We start from the raw sequence: 16,936 nt of genomic DNA, 5'->3' as shown, positions 1-16,936 counted from the left end.
GACGTGTCGGCTCTCTGACCCTGGGAGGCGTCAGCCCATGTGACACTCCTTTAAATCCAGAGCCGTGAGTCCTCCCAGGTCCAGTAAAATCAACCAGCCTGGAAATGTACAGGTTGATCGCATACCTACTATGTCCTAAGTGTGTTATTTTTCCATCGTTGCATAACAAGTCACCAAAAATTTAGCCATTTAACACACATTTATGAGCTCACAGTTTCCATGGGTCAGGAATCCAACCAGAGCTCAACTGGAGTCTCTGCTCAGGGTCTCAGGCTGCAGTTAAGATGTCAGGGAGTCTGTTTGATAAAGGAGGTTGGGCGCCTCTTCCAAGCTCGTGTGGTTGTTGGATTGTTCCTTGTGGTTGTAGGACTGAGGTCCTAAATTTCTTGCTGATTGTCAGTCTTGGGATATTCTTGGTTCCTGGAGCACCCCCACCCGGGAGTGACCTTCTTAGGGACACTCTGGCAACATGACAACTTATTTCTCAAAGCCACAGGAAGGACCAAGTCCCTCTTTAAAGGGCTTTCATCTGAGTCACTCAGAAGAATCTCCCTGCAAGTCACTCAAAGCCAAGTTGACTGGGGAGTTGAAGCTTCACCAAAGCCCATAATCCAATCACAGAAGTAGCATCCAATCCCATCCATATGGAGGGAGTTACATAGGGTGGGGGTGGGGGAATTAGGCCCTAGGGGTTAGGAATTTGGTGGGGTGGGAGCATCTTAGAATTCTATCTGCCCCAGTAAAGGAACCCAGAATATGAATGCTGTATGAACCTAGAAAAATTATCTAAAACCTGGGAATTTATCTGTAATTTGCCTTAAATGGCTGGAATTTTCAGAGATATAAATAAATCCAAAAGCAATTATTGCTGAGCCTGTTATTTCTAAGGCCACCTAGGGGAATCATCTTAAATGAGCTCATCTCCCACACCCCAGCTTCCCTTGAAACAAATCTTTGCTCAGATAATTATGAAAAACTACAGCAAGTGCACTTCTTAGAGACAGACTATCAGGAAACCTCAGCTTCTTCCACTGAAGGTCCGATTCCAGCCAGGGATCCGTAGACTTGGCTCTAAGACAGAGAGCAGGAGGCATGTGGCTCTGCTGGGCCCAGATGTGGTCGGGATGGACTGGCCTCTCCTCACTCTGCACCTAATCAATCACCTTGACAGTCTCCACCAATTCATCCCCAATGTGACTAAGATCTCCCATCTCAGCTATCCTGGAGGGCCTACATTTGAAATCTCACCCTGTTTTCAGCCAGTTACTAACCTCTGGCCAGAGTCTGCATCTGTCTCTCTTTCTGGAGCTAGACTGATGCTTAACTCAGGCTGAACCCAACTAATCACTGTCTTACAACTAATTTACCCCATCCCTTCCCTTAACTCCACTACTTTTATTACAGTCATGTGATAGCCTGAAAAAGGCCTCCCTAAACATCCCCATTCTGCTCCCCAGAACCTATTAGTACATCTGTCACCTTACAGAGTAAATGGAACTTTGCTGGTGGGATTAAAGAGTTGGAGGTGGGAGAGAATCCCAGATTACTCAGGCAAGGCCTTCAATGCAATCACAAGTTCCTTCTCAGAAGGACTAGGAGGCATGAGGAGGGAACCCAGAGGTTGGGGTGACTGAGGACAGGGGTGTGAGCCAAGGGATGTAGCAGCTTCTGGAGGCTGGAAAGGGCAAGGGGAACATTTTTCCTTTGGAGGTTCAGAAGGGATCAGCCCATTCACCTTGACTGTAGCCCTTCGAGGCTGATTTTGGGTTTCTAACCTCCAGAGCTGTAAGACAATAAATCTGCCTTGTTTTTTTCCACACTTTCATTTATTTCCGTTCAGAACAGTCGCTAAGTTGCGTCTGAGTCTTTGCAACCCCATGAATTGTGGCAAGCCAGGCTCCTCTGTCCTTCACCATCTCTCAGAGTTTGCTCAAACTCATGTCCATTGAGTCAATGATGCCATCCAATCATCTTAACCTCTGTCATCCCTTTCTCTTCCTGCCCTCAATCTTTCCCAGCATCAGGGTCTTTTCCAGTGAGTCACCTCTTTGCATCAGGTGGCCAAAGTTTAGGAGCTTCAGTTTCAGCATCAGCCCTTCCAATGAATATTCAGGGTTGATTTCCTTTAAGATGGACTGGTTTGATCTCGTTGCTGTTCAAGGGACTCCCAAGAGTCTTCTCCAACACCACAGTTCGAAAGCATCAGTTCTTCAGTATTTTTAATAAATATAAATTCTTGAAGGGTATAGTATCACATGGATTCTGTGTCCAATGACCTTAGCAGGAAAGTTATTTCGGGATTTGGCACGGACCATGCCACTGTTTCCATGAGCATGAATTATCTCTCCCTAGATTGCTCTAGTTTTGTAGATTTTCTGCCAGGAGTTGCTATGCTGTTCTTTGCTCTCTACACATAAGCACAGCTCTTGCTTAGGCAGAATATAGTTTCATCTTGAGCATATACACCTTCAGTTTTCAGGAGAGATGTGTGCTCCCTCTGATTCCAAAGATGCTGCCTGTAGCCAGCAAAAATGGCCCTTGAACCACAGCTTTCCAGACTTATCTGTCGTTTTGGAAGTCCTGTTCCCAGAAGCCTCCACGGCGTCCAAGATGGCTGAACGAGAAGGGCCTCTGCCTTGTTTTAAGTCACTAGTTTTGTGGTAACTTGTTCCAGCAGGCACTGATGCAGGTGGGGAGAGAGGCCTTGCTCTAGGCCTCTTGATTCTCAGGACCCCATCTCTCCATAGACTATCTTTGTGTGAGCTGGTCTTGGCTCTGTGAATCAGGCCATCTTTTAAAGCCCAGGACACATTGAAACTAGATGCAGAACAAAAACTAGTCATTACCCAAGGGGCAAGAGTACCAGCTGTGCGCTGAGCCTGGACAGTCCTGCACCAGCCCATATAGGAAGGCGGGAGACGTACTGTTGTGATCTCAGCCAGCATCAGAGCCTTTTGTGTCCCCACCCCTTCTGCAGGAATAATTCCACATGATATGTGAATTTGTCTAGAGGAAATCATACCTGACAAAGTTTCATTTGCTTTAAATGATGAATTAAAAAAAAAAAAAAGAAAACAGAAAGTTTGGGGTATTAGTATTAATTTCATAATTCAATCAAGACACTGCTGCTGATGATAGAACCAAAATTAGAACATTAGATGCAATATTTAAATTAAAAAGGTAACCAGCAGAAACAATATTAATGGTGATATCAAACATAGGGAGAAATTAGTGGGATGGGTATACTGAGAGTTGACATCTAGCTGCAGCAGGGACGTAATCACTGTTAAAGTATTGAAATAGTTCCAGAGAACTTGGTAAACAGTCAGTGCTCCTATCCCCTCCCCTCCCCACCACCAGTCCTCCCACTGAATTGAATTCCCCTGATTTAGCAACTAACAGGTTAACAGCTGACCCGGCAGCACACCTGTGGAGCCCAGCACCTTGGACAGTGCCAAGCCTCTTGGCTAATGCCTGGCACACTTGTCCTCAAAGACTTTCAATGTCACCCTTGAGTACGAGTAAGTTAAATCCTTACCCTCCACATTAATGTATCGATTCATATTGTACAGATCTGATAAATCAAGATATGCTTATAACTAGAATTATAAGCATATTACCTTCGCATATGAAGGCAGAGAGGACAGGAAAATTACATCTAGGGGGCAGAATGGAGGAGAGGGGCAGTGTGGGGACACTGCTTTCCATCCTCAAGGCTTCTGAGCTATTTATTACCATCTACATGCTTCCCTCTCCTAAATAAACATTAGACACCTCATGTTCCCCAAGTCCCAGGTCATGCTCCTCTCCCAGGGTGTGGAAGAGGACTACACGTCTCAGGCCCCCTGCAGCTACACTGGGGCCATGGGGCTCTGCATGTCCTGTGATCTAAGTAAGTGAATGTCATACATGTCTTTAAAGGGTTCTGCGCAAAGCATTGTGTTCAATCACTCAGTCATGTCCTACTCTGTGTGACCCCATGGACTGTAGCCCACCAAGCTCCTCTGTCCATGGAATTTTCCAGGCAAGATTACTGGAGTGGGTAGCCATTTCCTGCTCCAGGGGATCTTCCTGACCCAGGGATCAAACCTGCCTTGGCAGGCATATTCTTTACCACTGAGCCAGCTGGGAGGCCCCACTCAAAGAGTCTCTTACTGTTTCAAGACCACCTAGGGTAACAGAGGATTACAGACCAGTTGGTCTGAGAGCAAAATGTTTTCTGTCCCTTGCTTAGTAGAAGATAAAGAAGTGCAAGTCACCATATCCAGAAAAAGCGACCTATGTAGCCATCTGTCCCCGTGTTCTTGGGAACCTTCCAGAACTTTCCAGAGTAGATGCTGGAGAGAGGAGGGAGAAAGTGGAGAACATGGTCGAGCCTGGGATGTGGCAAGGACTCAGGGACAGGCAGCTACAGTTTAACCACCCAAAGAATGGCTATTAGGATCAAAGAGTGTCTCTCTTCACAGTCCTGGCAGATGCTGATGGTCCCGAGCCCTGAGAGGCAGACATCAAGCCTACAGCTCAGCCCTGATCCTGTAGAGCCTCAGGGCGGCTGCGGAGGCTTTGCAACTCACAGTTCTGTTAAGGGGAGCTGCCTCCCAGCAACCTGGAGTTGCGTTTACTGAGAAGCACGAGGCCACTCTTCATATATTTTTAATATTCTAGTTATCATGCAAAATCTCATCGATGAGAAAGTTTAAGCAGTGTGCAAACAAGGCAGCCTGCCGAGCCACGTCAACATACCTCGCACACCGTGTCGACAGGACAAGCCTCACGTTGTGTTTCTGATTATATTTAATAACACTAAATTAGCTTTTCTTCATGTAACATATTGTGCCTGCGACGCTATTTGTTTGAACTAAAAACACCCTTCCTACTTTTCTGTTGTAATAAAAGGACTCACGTGGTGACCAAAATTTCTAGCCATTTTTATGCATTTGCAAAACAGTAGGAACACGGAGCAATTCGTCTCTGAAACCAGCCAGAGACGGGCATGCTGAAATGGGCTCCATTACCCAGGGCACGGCGGATTGTTCCAGACATCTGGGGATGGAGCGCTCAGCGGCTACTCGCAGGGGGACCCAGGCCATGCCATCCTGAGGGCATGGTTCTTGTTTCTCCTTCCTGCACGCGGGGCTAGGAGGATGGGGCCAGAAATGCATCAGCAGGCACTCAGGCACTCCAGCCCTTCAGGGCCAAGCAGGGGGAGCTCAGCTACAGGGGCCTTGGGACACGTCCACCTTGTCACGCATGCAGACTGGGGCTGTAACTGCCAGAGGGGTTGTGGGGGGCCTGAGCAACGACCCCTCCAGGTTGAGGACAGGTGCCCATCCAGCGGGAACATATAGGGTTGAGCGCTCATACTGCTTGTCTCGGGCTTCATTCTGATACTAGACTTTTTCATCCTCCATTGATGCCCCAAATAATTTTGCATTTAAATGTAAAGCTTACTTCCTGCCCATTTCTAAGCCAGTGAAGGTCACAGGACATGGCCGAGTTTGAGGCTGACAGTGAAGGAGGCTGGAGCTCCCTGTCTTCTTTTCCCTTCCATGCTTCCTTGTTCTCAACAAGACTTTGATCAAGCAAATACAAAAGGGAGGATGACCCGCAGGACGGGACACACGGAGGCCCCAGGCTAGAGTTCCCACACGCATCTCGGCTCTTGTACAACAAGTCGGGCGTTCAAGATGGATGTGCAGCTCTAAACAGACCATCGGAAACAGACTCCTGGTCACCGCCAGCCTCAGAAAGAACGGGGATTCGCCTGGTTTCTTTCTGATTTGAAGCTGCGAGGAGAAGTGGGGGTCAAGACTGCACCCAGTAAGGATGATGGTGACCAAGTGAGGAAAGCGAAGGCCATTCTCAGGGATGGACAAAAGGAGAGAGATTTGGCTTGACATCTTAATTCAAAGAAGAGGCTGAGACTACTTCCCCCAAATATGAAACCTAAATATTGTGGAGAGATTATTCACCTAAAGTAAATACTGGCTATTCAAACATCTTCCTTCTAGAAAAATCTAGAGAAGCTAACACTACTATTAGATGAGGCTTAACAATGGCAACTCACTCCAGTGTTCTTGCCTGGAGAATCCCATGGACAGAGGAGCCTGGTGGGCTGCAGTCCATGGGGTCGCAGGAGTCGGACGTGACTTAGCAACTAAACCACCACCACCAGTATGAATGTATGAATTAATAAACAGCATGCAGCTGAAAAAGTAAACATTATATTTCATTTTCAAGAATCCCCACACCCACAAAACAAAGTAACTTTGAAAGCTAAGAGTAATGGGGAGGAATTTCCACTTTCACGTACCTACATATACATCACAGGCAGCAAACTATGTGACTCCAGAAAACCCAGATGACCACAACTGAACAAAGAACTTGGACTAAAAATGCAAGTCATGAGATAAGTAAGAAAACAAGAGATGTCAGAAGAATTCCAGAGGGATAGATTATTCAATGCTTGGCACAAAATTCTTTGTCAACTATGTAAAAAACAGTCTAAATCTTTATATAATATCTTGCAAAAAATAAATTCCAAATACAAATAAAAAGTAAATGAAAAAGAACAAGGATAAGTAAGAAATATACATGATTTTTAACAGTACGCAAGTTTAGTGTGAGAAAGGCTTTTCCGAGCACAAGACCTAAAGAAGGAAGCAGAAGAATCATTAAAGAGAAGTCTAAATAAAAATGAAAAAAACTGCTAAAGGAAGAAATGCCTAATATTAACATAAAATCAAAATGGAAACCATTTGAGAGAAAATGTTTGCTAAATATAGGATTGTGTGTGCTAAGTCCCTTCAGTCGTGTCCAACTCTTTGTGACCCCATGAACTTTAGCCCCCCAGGCTCCTCTGTCCATGAGGTTCTTCAGGCAAGAAAACTGGAATGGGTTGCCATTTCCTTCTAGCTCGTGGTTATTAGCCTTAAGATAAAAAGAACTCTTGAAAATCAACAGGTAAAAGATAAGTAGGAAACCTGGCAAGGTGACTCACCAAAGAGAAGTGAGAATGGGTAACAACATTCTGAAGCAGTGAATAAGCTCACCCAGCACCACAGGCGTCCAACTCGCCAGGGCTCTTCCTGTGTCTCTGTAGTCATTCTGGCAGGCTTTCATCTGTTCTGTTTTCCTTTGCTTTTTACTGATGGTATCAGGTCCTCATTAACCTGGTCCAGGGGAAGGGCGTTTCTCTTGTTGTTAGCTAGAACTTTCTAGAAGGAAATTTGGCAATGTGCGTCAAGTTTGGGGCTTCCCAGGTGGTGGAGTGGTAAAGAACCCACCTGCCAATGCAGGAGATGCGGGTTCAGTTCCTGAGTCAGGAAGGTCCCCTGGAGGAGGGCATGGCAACCCATGACAGTACTCTTGCCTGCAGAATTCCATAGACAGAGGAGCCTGGTTATGGTCCACAGGATTGAAAAGGATCGGGCAGGACTGAGCACACACACAAAGTTTATTTAAAACATGCATGATCTTTGATATTGTAACTCCATTCCTAGGAATTTTTCTGAAGAAAAACTAAAATAAGTGCAACGCTTATGTTTTTAAGTTCATACAGTAAGCAATTAAGTTCAACACAGTATTATTTACAAAAATCAGAAACTTTTATCCTAAGAGTGAGGGCCACAATACCCACCTCTCAGAAATCCTGTGATTTCTGACAAAACACAGAATCTGGCACAGAGCTGGTTTGTCTTAAATTATCATCCTTGTTGTTGTTGTTTAGCCATACGTTGAAATGCTGGATGCCATTAAGGAAAATGTCGGAGAAATACACGTATTCACCTGGGAAAATTTGAGATACAGTAAATGTGGAAAAAGTTAGCTACAAAACAACAATTACAGGAAAATCTTATTTTTGAAAAAAGTATATGTGAGTATGTATCATAAACATTCTGCAAGGAAATAAACAAAATGTTAGTAGCACCCACCTATGGATTCTAGGCTGATACAGTGATTCTTTTATTCATAATTCTCTGTATTTTCTTCATCTACAGTGATTATGTATTTCTAGGGCAATAAAACAAAGTATTTTAACTAGGAAGACTATGTAGGTACAAATGAAATATTGTGACATAGTGGAGAGTGAGAAAATGTCCCAGCTGGCATATACACTGATTTCAACCTGGTAAAAACACCCATGCACGTGGAGGAGGGCTGGAGGTCTGCGAGGGAAGACGAGCAAAGTTGGACTGTGGGATGCGGGAACCTCCTCACCGAAGGGGGGAGGGGCTCATGCCCTGCACCCTGAACTTGGCAAGCTTCTGCTCTGACCCCTGCAGCTGCTCAGAAGACAGGAGATCATGAGGTCCGCAGGGTATACGCTCACCTGGAGTTCATGGTCTCTGGTTGACCCCAGCCCATCTCCCCTGTGACATGTGCTGTTGAAGACACATCAACTCAGAGGCTCCAAGGCTGGCCCGGTGGTCATTGCGGGTGAGTGCGAGGGGACAGGGCTTGTGTGCAAGGTCCTCAAAGTGTGAGAGGTGGTCAGAGGTACAGAGAGAGACACGTGGTCCGAGGCCACGGGCCGGCTCTCCAGCTGCCACGCACAGACAGGGACACCGAGGAGCCCCGCTCCTAACTCGAAACTCCAGCCTCCCTTCCAGGGAGCCAGGGAGCTATCCTCGCCCGCAGAGGGGGAGCCGCAGCACCTACCTGGAAGATTAGTTAGTTGCATCGGCACCTTTTCATAGTGACTCCATGTGACCCTTGCTCAGGACATAAAACGTCAGGGCTGGTCTTGGGTGGCGGGCGAGGCTATCACTTCTACGGCTGTTGCTGTTATTGAAGTTTTATTTTCTTTGCTGTCGTTGCAAGTGGCTGTTTTCGTTACAAAAATTAAAAATACGGAAATGTCAGCCAAATGGTCCATTTCCCTTAGACTGAGGCTTGTGACGACCTACTGGGGGTCCTGTCCCCACTCCCGTTGGTCCACAGGCCGGGCACCCATCTTTTCCACCTCCTGGCCCGTGGTCAGCCTCTTTCCCCACCCACCCGTCCCATCCCTGTGTCGGATCCCCAGATCCAGAGACCTTCACCGGCCTGGCTTCACAGTTCCCACAGTTTCGCGTGTCTTGGTCCAGCCCGCATCCTGGAAGCTTGGAATTCCCGCATCCTTTGCCTCTTGTCTCAGTAGTCTGGGGGCTTTTCCAGCAAAATCTGCACTTGTGTCCTGGGCAGAGGCCTCTGCTGACCCTTGGCGTGTGGGTCTAAACAGTCCACCTCTGCTGCCCCTGTCTCCAGGCGGGGCCTCCAAATGTGAGCAAGGTTCAGACTCGAAGTCCATCTAACTGGTGGCCTCCCTTCAGGACAGTCACTCCTTCTTCCTACACACACACACACACACACACACACACACACACACACACACAGGAAGAAACGAGATGCTGTCCCTGGTTTGCATTGGCATGACTGGCTCTTTCAGGCTGGCAGCTGCTCTTCAGGGAGAGTAACTGTGATGGACAGGACCCCAGGGGTGCCGGTGGGACCTTCAAACTCGATCGAGCTCCTCCTATCTGAACAGAGGGGCTGGGACCTGAGGGCTCAGGGTGCACCCAGTGACATGGACTTACAAGCACAGGGTATGAAATAGAAGTGGCTGGAGAAACACTGGATGAATTCAGTCTGCGGTTCGGGCTCAAGAGGACAGGAGGCCAGCTCATTGTTAAAATGCCAAAGACCAGCCTGACCCTTTTCCGTCCCACATGTGGACACAGATGCTCCCTTCTCTGGCCTCAGACGCACAGTAACCCTTACTCAGGTTTTAACCTGGAGAGGATTCAGGGGTTCATAAATCTGGATGGGAAAAATTACTGAGATGTGACATATCTTTAATTCTGAATGCAGGCAGCAAACCATGGTGCTTTTAGGGGTAAGGAGAGAAATCAGGAGAAGCTTTGAGATATCTGCTACAAACACAATGTGACATGAAATGTCAGTCATTTTCAGCATCCCTTCTACAGAGAGCATTGATTACCCCTCCCCAGACCAGGTCACTGGTGTGTTAAAGAATCAGGCATCATACAGTTAGTCTAGTGTCTGTAATTTTTTTTCTAATACTTGATAACTTAATTTCAGTTATTCTTTGGTGGCTCAGGAGGTAAAGAATCTGTCTTTACCTGCAATGCAGGAGACCTGGGTTCAAGCTCTGGGTTGGGAAGATCCCCCGGAGAAGGGAATGGCTACCCACTCCAGGATTCTTGCCTGGAGAATCCCACAGACAGAGGAGTCTGGGTGTTTCCTATGACCAGTGCGTTCTCTTGGCAAAACTCTGTTCTTACAGTCCATGGGGTCACAAAGAGTCGGACATGTCTGAGCGACTAACACTTTCACTTTCAACAATATTTGCCTTCATCTCATAGATTTTTAAATAAATTGTTTCAGAAGGGGGTCCTGAGGTCATGCCAAATGCCAAAGGGGTCCGTAGAAGAGAAAATGCCCAAGCCATGGCCTCCTGCCCCCACAAAGATGGCATGAGCTTAATGCCCCATTAGTCAGTACCATCAGGTTGCAAACTAGGCAAAATAGATCTTTTCCAAGGGAACCAGTCCTCGTTTCAGACCTCCTAGCTTCCTAAATTTAAGTGGCAACTTCAAGTTTGTTCCAGCACTCAGTGCCAGGAATGCAAGATGAAAGAGAGCCGTGGACCAGAGCCAACCACAACCCAGCCTCTGAGCCAGGAGAAGGAATAGACAAAGCTGGAAAATAAGCAGAAAGCTTTGTTATTATGGTAACTTTGGCTGGTGTAAGTAAACGCAGGCTTTTAAATGCTCAGGGTCACACAGAAGCAAAGATCTGGGGCCTATTTGTTTGGGAGCCAAGGATATGGGGGAGAACCCGCCAGGATCATAATTCTGGCTGGCACCGTGGGGTAATGACCCAGAACTGGTTTGTTTTGACAGCTAAAACTCAAGGCAGATAACTGAGATGGTGCACTGTTAAAACCAGACTGGCCTCTCAGATGAGCCCGGGACCAAAGGCACCAGTTGCCTGAGGACATCGCTTTGTCTTTCTCTCCCACATGGACAGCATTAAGCACAGGGATTTACCCAGAAGCATCCCGGAATAGAGGTTGGCCAGTCAAAGGAGAAGATGAGGCCGCTGAGTGGCTGTGAAAGCCAGCACACATCTGGCTGGCAACCCTGCCAAGTGCCCATCTAAGCCAGAATCCATGTGTTAGGAAAGACTGGAGGCAAAGGGAGAAGGGGGCAGCAGAGGATGAGATGGTTAGATAGCATCACTGACTCAATGAACAGGAAGTTGAATGAAGTCCAGGAGATAGTGGAGAGCACGCCAGCCTGGCGTGTTGCAGTCCATGGGGTTGCAAGGAGTTGGTTACAACTTAGCGTTTGAACAACAAAATGTGCCCAGTATCTCGCGTGTCTCCAGATCCAGTTCCTCCGAGGGGAAGTTCTTGCAATTCACCTTTCTTCCTCCAAGATAGAGGCTATGACACCCACATGACTGGCCTCTGTTTGAGAGATGAATGTAACCCCTAACTAGGCATTTTTAAGGATATTGAAGGATACTTCCACCAGTAACACAAAATGCAGAGGAAAGCAAACAGGATGCGACCACCTCTCGACTATCAAGCACCAGAGCAAATCCAGTTCATGCTTCCCCAAGAACATCCCAAGTCCAGTGGTAGCCGCCCAGGATTGTGTGTGTGTGCGCTCAGTCGTGTCTTACTCTTTGCAGCCCCATGGACTGTAGGCCACCACGCTCCTCTGCCTGTGGAATTTTCCAGGCAAGAATACTGGAGTGGGTTGCCATTTCCTACTCCAGGGGATTTTGCCAATCCAGGGATTGAACCTGTGTCTCTGTCTCTTGCATCTCCTGCATTGGCAGGTGGATTCTTAACCACTCTGCCATCTGGGAAGCCCCCATACTATGCTTGATCTTAACCAAAAGGCCGAGAAGTGATTGAGTGCAGGATTGAGCGTGAAGCACAACTTTAGGGGCTTTAGGGAAACCCTTATAGGGAAGTGAATCTTTCTGGCAATGAGAGAGGACCCCACTATTGAGAACAACTCTAAAAGCTGGATAGAAAAAAAATCTGCTTGAGGACATTGGAAACCAATCAAGACAGCCAAGACTTGAGGGTTTGAAATCTCAGAGGGAAGGGGAGAGCACTGGGGTGAGTCTTCTGTTCACTGATGCTTTTTTTCCCACTGGGGTATTTGCCAATTTACAGCATAGGAAATAGAGTTGAAAGGAAAAGTGTAGCCCAGAAAAGTCTCACTGGGCTGAGAAGACAACAATTGGAATGCAGCACAGCCAGAAAATGAGAGGCCAGGATTCTAGTGTAAAAGAAACCCCAAGAGAAGACAGCCCTGGTATTCCGCACCCAGTTCTCCCCAGGGCGCTCGTCAACACCGAGCAGTGAATGCGAACACAGGGCAAAGGAGGAGACACCGAGAGGGAAGCAGCTGCTAAGAGGCTTAAAAGCTAAGCAGGGATTTTGGCAGATGCAGAGTCCTGGAGAGACAAAAATTGAAGTTCAGAGCTCACTAAGGAGGGGCGGGCGCATGGTAAGCACTTCAGGTTCTCAGCTGAAATTCTGAAACTCTACAGCCCAGGAATAGGGCAAACCATGAACAGAAATGCGGGAGACAGTGGAGGACAGGGAAGCCTGGCCTGCTGTGGTCCTTGGGGTCGCAAAGAATTGGACACGACTTAGCCTCAATAGATCCCCTGGAAGACTGGAAAGGCTACCCACTCCAGTATTCTGGCCTGGAGAATTCCGTAGACTGTGTAGTCCACGGAGTCACAAAGAGTCGGACACGACTGAGCGACTTTCACTTTCACTAGCCTCAATAGATCACCCCTTTCACTGATGGAAAAGCAGACTAGATGAGGTCAAGGTCATCTTCCCTATTTCATCCCCCCAAGAAATAAAGAGTAACATCATCCAGTGGCCGTATGTTATCATATGGATTCTTGACATTCAAATAAAAACTTACCACCTGAGACATGCAATAGGAATAAATCATAAAAATCAAGAGAAACAATTGAAGATAGGACCAGGCTCACAGGTGATTCAGATATGAACTGTAGTTATAATGAATATGTTTGAGAAAATTAATGAAAATAGAGAATTTTGTCAGAAAACTGGGATCGATAAAGAATCATAGTGAAATACAATATATAACTTGAGAATTTAGTCAATTGATTTACATGAAAGTTAGACACAGAAGAAGAGATGATAAGTGAAATAATGACAGATCAATATGAAAGATCCAAAATTGGCCCAGGAAAACCTAAGAGATATATGAAGACAGGGTAAAGAAATCTAACATATGGTTAACTGGAAAGGTTAGATAAAAGCATCGTTGGAAGAGATAGTGGGTGAGATTTTTTCCAACTCTGACAGAAGAATTTCAAGATACTCTACAAAGTCCCTGAAAGGATAAATGTAAAAAGGATAAATACAGTTTCGATTTTCATACCAAAACTGAAAACCAAAGACAGGGAAAAAATTAACAGCAGACACAACCAAGGATAAATAAAGGAAAAGTAATAAGATAGACTACTATGTTTTCAAGATAAATGAAGAAAGCCAGAAGACAACGGAGAGAAATCTTTTAAACGCTAGAAGAAAGTAATAGCTGCTTTAGGAATTTATCCTATTGAAGTATCTTTTAAAAACAAAGAACACATAAAGTTTGAAAAATGAGAATGTGTATTTATAGCACACTCATACTAAAAGAAACATTAAAGCAGATTATTAAGGTACAAAGAAAATGGTACTGAGTAGGTTCACAGAGGTGCTTAAGGAAGCAAAGTCCATTAGAAAGGCTTCTACAACAAGCATCACTCAAGTGGTGAAAAGCTAAAAGCTTTTCCTCTAACACCAGTAAAAACACAAAGATACCTACTCTCACCACTTTTATTCAACATAGATTTGGAACTCTTATCCAGAGGAATTAGGCAAGGAAAATAAATAAAAGGTGTTCGTGTTAAATAGAAGAAGTAAAGCTCACCATTGGCAGATGCATGCACGCACACTTCAGTCATGTCCAACTCTGCTACCTCCGGGACTGTAGCCCAACAGGCTCCTCTGTCCATGGGATTCTCCAGGCAAGAATACTGGAGTGAGTTGCCATTTCTTCCTTCAGGGGATCTTCCTGACCCAGGGATTGAAGCCACATCTCTTATGTCTCCTGCATTGGCAGACAGATTCTTTACCTCTAGCACTACCTGGGAAGCTCAACGTATGTATCTATTTATCTGGCTGTGGTGGGTCTTAGTTGCAGCAGGCAAGATCTACTTCCCTGACCTGGGATCAAACCCATGCCCCCTGCGTTGGGATCACAGAGTCTTAACCACTGGACCACTGAGAAGTCCCTGTGAATCTACTCATTACCATTTTCTGTGTACCTTAATAATCTACTTTAATATTTCTTTTAGTATGGGTGTACTATAAATACATGTTCTTATTTTTCAAACTTCATGTGTTCTTTATTTTTAAAAGATACTTCAATGAGAATAAATTCCTAAAGCAGCTATTACTTTCTTCTAGCATTTAAAAGATTTCTCTCCATTGTCTTCTGGCTTTCTGGTTTATAGGTGACACCACCAAAAGACACCACAAAAAGCTATTAGGACTAATTCATGAATTCAGTAAAGTTGCAAGATACAAAATCAAGATAGAGAAATCTGTATGTACTATACAGTATTTTATAAACTAATAACAAACCATAAGAATGAGACATTAAGAAAACAATAGCACTTATACTGACACCAAAAAGAATAAAATACCTAGGAATAAATTTAACCTAGGAAGCAAAAGACTTAAAGACTGTGAAGTAGAAGACATTGATGAAAGAAATCAAAGAAAGACATAAATAAATGGAAGGAACTTCCACACTCATAAATCAGAAGAATTAATACTGTTAAAATATCTATACAGCTCAAAGAAATAAACAGAACAAGCATAATCAAAATGTTTTAAGGTCTTTGCATTGTTGGAAAAAACGATAAAAGGTTTAATCTGAGTTGACTTTAATAAGCTAAGAATATGAAAGTCACCCAGAGACCCACCAAAAATAATAACCATGAGAATAACCATGAGAAAAAAATAAAAGGGAATATAACCATAAGAAAAAAATAAAAGAGCAGATAACCAGTAATCTGATAGAGAGTAAAAACTTAAAGAATAAATAATGTTTTTATTCTTGGCATCAGGCTAGAGAAAATAGAGGAAACAAGTAAAAGCTAAAGAATAAAACTTCAAATATAATCCCTACACCAAAGTTTACATTACACATAAATGAAGTAAATACACCAGTTCAAAGACTCATATAATCTTTTAAACGAATTTTTTAAAGCCTAACTACACGCTGCTCAAATATGCTAGATGTTGCTTGCTTTATTAGTAAGGACACAGTGAAGTTAGAGGAAAAGAATGAAAGTGGAGATCTCATGCAAATATCAACCCCCAAAAGACCGCAGTACCTATGTTCATATCAGACAAAGTTGACTCTAACACAAGACATGTTATTAGAAATAAAGAGAGATCTTATAGTGATTAAAGGGAAAGTTCAACAACAAGATAGAATAATTATAATGTGTTCCACCTAATAAAATAGCCTCAAAATATATAAAGCAAACACAACAGAAGTAAAAGTAAAACCATAGAAATCCACAAATTTACTTAGAGATTTTAATACTGTTCTCTCAGTGGAAGATAGAATAAGCAGAAAAAATAAAACCAGTAAGTCTATAGAAGAAGTAAAAGTCACAGTTAACAAATTGGACCTGTTTGACATACATAGTATACTACACCCAACAACCGCAGAATACATATTCTTAACAAATTCACACAAAACATTTCTTAGAATATATGTTGGATTATAAAACAAGTCTCAATATAATATGTTATATGATCAGAGTGGAATTGAGCTCAAAATTAATAACTAAAAGATAACCAAAAATTCCTTCCTAATTATTTGGAAATTAACCAACACAATTCTAAATAATGTGCAATAAAAGAAGAAATCATAATGAAAATTAGAACATATTTTTAATTAATTTTTATTGGAGTACAGTTGCTTTACAATGTTGTGTAGTTTCTGCTGTACAGCAAAGTGAATCAGTTATGTATAAACATATATCCCCTTTTTTTTAAGATTTCCTCCCTATTTAGGGCACCACATAGCACTGAGTAGAGTTTCCTAGCTATACAGTAGGTTCTGATTCGTTGTCTATTTTATACATAGTAGTATATATATATGTCAATCCCAGACTGAATAATAATGAAAACAAGTTTTACTGAAATTTTCAGATAAAGTAGTACCTAGAAAGAAATGTATACCCTTAAATGCACATTTTGGATACGTGTAAAGGCTGCAAAATTATGATCTAAGCCAAATGTCCTGTAACTTTTTGGTCTCAAGACTATTTCATAGTCTTAAAAATCATTGAGGACCCCAAATAATTCTTGCTTATGTGAATAATATCAATCCTTATTTATCATACTCTAAGTTAATACTGCTACTGCTACTGCTAAGTCACCTTAGTCGTGTTCGACTCTGTGTGACCCGATAGATGGCAGCCCACCAGGCTCCCCCATCCCTGGGATTCTCCAAGAAAGAACACTGGAGTGGGTTGACATTTCCTTCTTCAAGGCATGAAAGTGAAAAGTGAAAGTGAAGTCGCTTAGTCGTGTCCTACTCTTGGCGACCCCATAGACTGCAGGCTACCAGGCTCCTCCATCCATGGGATTTTCCAGGCAAGAGTACTGGAGTGGGGTGCCATTAATACTAGGCTTTTAAAATCTTTTTATCAGTTCTTTTTAAGTAACGATAATGAATCCATGACAAATTAATGTTGACAACATCATTTTAGAAAAAAAATTGTCTACAGTAAAATATTAAGTGGAAAGTTTGGCATTGTTTCGCATTTTTGAAAATTTCTGTAATGCCTAGCT

General features: G+C 44.0%; 1 pseudogene; it reads right to left on the bottom strand.

Annotated features, from left to right (window-relative positions):
- Positions 1-2,219: 2,219 nt before the first annotated feature.
- On the bottom strand, positions 2,220-14,003 carry LOC145538527 (large ribosomal subunit protein eL33-like; annotated as a pseudogene).
- Positions 14,004-16,936: the final 2,933 nt, after the last annotated feature.

This window comes from Giraffa tippelskirchi, chromosome 2 (genome assembly GCF_054371585.1).
Source record: "Giraffa tippelskirchi isolate mGirTip1 chromosome 2, T2T-mGirTip1v1.2.pri, whole genome shotgun sequence".
NCBI lineage: Eukaryota > Metazoa > Chordata > Mammalia > Artiodactyla > Giraffidae > Giraffa > Giraffa tippelskirchi.
Note: the sequence above shows the minus strand (reverse complement) of the source record. Positions and strands in the feature narration are given on the sequence as shown.